Consider the following 3,688-nt stretch of genomic DNA (forward strand, 5'->3'; position numbering starts at 1 on the left):
TAGAAATTGGGTTATTTGATTTTGTATACTTTTTTATTAGTTTTTTTTTTATTGTGGCTTTAAATTTTACTTTTTGTTTTAGGGATTTCTTTTGTTTGGTCTTTTGATAGATGCTGTAAGGATCACATGCTGTAAGCCTACCATTTAGAGTTAATAGAAGCCTACTTTACCCTAAGTGTAAAGTATTTGAAATGGTATAATCCATTTACTTCACATCCGTGTTCTCTTATTTCCGTATACATTATATCTACCCACTAAGTTTAAACCACAATGTAGTTATTGATTCAATTAATCTTATGTTTTTAAAGAGATTAAGATGAAAGTGACAGTATTTTATAGTTTAAACATAAACTATACCATTTCTTGTGCTTGATATTTCTTTATATTTGGCTTTCAATCTGCCTTCAATTCCCTTCAACTTGAAGAAATTACTTTAATTTTTTTAATATTATATGTTTGCTGCTGATAAATTTCTCCAAGACTTATTTTTTTCTGAAAATATAAGAATTTCAGTCTTGTATTAGACTGTTCCCATGCTGCTAATAAAGACGTACTTGAGACCAGGTAATTTATAAAGGAAAGAAGTTTAATTGACTCACAGTTCTACATGGCTGGGGAGGCCCCACAATCATGGCAGAAGGCGAATGAGTAGCAAAGTCATGTCTTATATGGTGGCAGACAAGAGAGTTTCTGCAGGGGAACTCCTATTTATAAAACGATCAGATCTCATGAGACTTATTCACTACCACAAGAACAGTATGGAGAAAATGGCTACTGTAATTTAATTATCTCCACCTGGCCCCACTTTTGACATGTGGGGATTTTTACAATTCAAGGTGAGATTTGGGTGAGGACACAGCCAAACCATATCATTCTGCCCCTGCCCCATCCCAAATCTCATGTCCTCACATTTAAAAACCAATCATGCTTACCCAACAGTCCCCCAAAGTCTTAACTCATTTCAGCATTAACTCAAAAGTCCACAGTCCAAAGTCTCATCTGAGACAGGGCAAGTCCCTTCTGCCTATGAGCCCGTAAAATCAAAAGCAGGTGAGGTACTTCCTAGATACAATGGAGTTACAGGCAGTTGGTGTGCACACCCATTCCAAATCAGAGAAATTGACCAAAATGAAGGTGCTGCAGGCCCCATTCATGTCTGAAATCCAGTGGAGCAGTCAAATCTTAAAGCTCCAAAATGATCTCTTTTGACTCTTTGTCTCACATTCAGGGCACACTGATGCAAGAGGTGGGTTCCCCTGGTCTTGGATAGCTCAGCCTCTGGGCTTGTGATGGGAGGGGCTGCCATGAAGGTTTCTGACATGCTCTGGAGACTTTTTCCCCATTGTCTTGGTGATTAACCTTCGGCCCCTTGCTACTTAGGCAAATTTCTATAGCAAGTTTGAATTTCTTCCCAGAAAATGGGTTTTTTCTTTTGATTGTTTCACCAAGCTACACATTTTTCAAACTTTTATGCTCTTCTTCCTTTGTAAACATAAGTTTCAATTCCAAACCATATATTTGTGAATCCATAAAACTGAATGATTTTAACAGCACCTAAGTCATGTCTTCTTAGACTTATTCATTTTCAGGAGAACATTATAGGGGAAATGGCCCCCATGATTCAATTATCTCCACCTGGCCCCACCCTTGACATGTGGGGATTATTACAATTCAAGGTGAGATTTGGGTGGGGACACAACTAAACCATAGCAAATCTTATTTTTAAAACATTTTTAGTTGGGCACAGAATTTGGGATTAGCCATTTATATCAGCATTTCCTATTGTCATTTGATCTCCATGTCCCTAGTGAAAATTCAATCATCTTTCTTACCATTTTTCCCATTTGTGTAATGTTACATTTTTTTTTTTTTTTTTTTTTTTTTTTGGTTCCTTTCACTATCTTCTCCCTTACATCTGTGATTATCACTAACTAGGCTATTATGCCTAGATGTGACTTTCCTTTCTTTTTTTTTTTTTCTTATTTCTGCTTGGGGTTAACTGAGCTTATTGAGTTTGTAAATTGATGTTTTTTTAACCATACCTGAAGAAATTTTCTCATTATTTTTTCAGATATATTTCTACCTCAGTTTAACTATCTTTCTGAGAATCAAATTACATATAAGTTAGATACATTTATATTGCCTTACAGGAGATTGAGTCTCTACTTAAAATTATTTTTCTCTTTGTTCTTCAGATCCATTAATAACTATATGTCTATTCAAACTCAATAAAAATGTCTTCTGTCTTCCTGTACTGTTATTGCTGTTTATTGATTTTACTTTTATTTCAGCTACTAGAATTTTTATTTATAAAATTTTATTTTTAATATATGTGTGTGTATGTGTGTGTGTATATATATATATGTATGTATGTATAGATTTTTTTTTTCTTTCTTTCTTTTTTTGAGACAGAGTCTTGGTCCATCACCAGGCTGGAGTGCTGTAGCACAATTGCGACTCACTGCAACCTCCACTTCCCAGGTTCAAGCAATTCTCCCACCTCAGCCTCCTGAGTAGCTGGGACTACAGACACGTGCCACCATGCCCGACTTTTTGTATTTTTAGTAGAGATGGGGTTTTACCATGTTGGTCAGGATGGCCTTGATTTGTTGACCCCATGATCCACCCAACTCGGCCTCCCAAAGTGCTGGGATTACAGGCCATTTCAGACCTTTTCTGATAGATGTGGAGGAAACAAAACTGCATATTGTTAAGTTTGAAGAAAAGGTCTGAAAAGGCTACATAATGTATCCTTTTATCTATATGACATTCTGGAAAAGGAAAAATCCATATGGATAAATAATAAGATTAGTGGTTGCTAGGAGTTGTAGAGAGAAAAAGGAAGGAATAAATAGGTAAAATACAGGAAATTTGGGGACACTGAAACTATTCTGTATGAGACTTTAGTGGTGAATACATGAAATTATGCATTTGTCAAAACCAATAGACCGGTATAACAGAGCAAACCCTAATGTAAGCTATGTACTTTAGTTAATAATAGTGTATCAGTATGAGTTCATCAATTTTAACAAATGTACTACAATAACACAAGATCTTAAGAAGGGCTATATTGTGAAAGGGGTAAGGTGGTATGTGGAAAATCTCTGTATTATATTCTCACTTTTCCTATACATGTAATGGTGCTTTAAAAGAAGAAGTCTATTAATGTGAGAGGATCATTTTCTTCTTTTTTTAGTTTGTATTTTTCTGCAGAGATTCCAAATCTGTTTATTCAAATAAACACTTTTCAAGTCCTTGAGCATATTATAATAGTTATTTTAAATTTATGCTAATCTCTATGAATTATTATATTCCATATTTTAAACTCTTTTCTTTGAAAAGGACACATCATAGACTCTGGATTTGTTCCTTCTCTGAGGAGTGCTAATTTCTGTGCTAGCTAGTAGTTTACTTGACCTAAATTGTCCACTCCAAATTGTCTTGCTTAATATGGGCAGCAGTTGAAGCTATTCAATTCTTTTAAATTCTGGCTGTAGCTATTTTGCCTGGATGATTGGAGTCTCTCCAATGCTCGCACACTTCTGATGTTAAGAAAGGACTAGAGAAATGTTTGAAGGCAGAATATGGGGTTTATTCCCCTTGTTTCAATTTCTTCCTTAGTTTTTTCTCTTAATGTTTAGATTATCTGGCAATCTTAAATTTCATTCTTTGGAACTTCAAAAAAGTA

The sequence above is a fragment of the Rhinopithecus bieti genome, unplaced genomic scaffold (assembly GCF_001698545.2).
Source record: "Rhinopithecus bieti isolate Rb0 unplaced genomic scaffold, ASM169854v2 scaffold_19910, whole genome shotgun sequence".
Taxonomy (NCBI): Eukaryota; Metazoa; Chordata; class Mammalia; order Primates; family Cercopithecidae; genus Rhinopithecus; species Rhinopithecus bieti.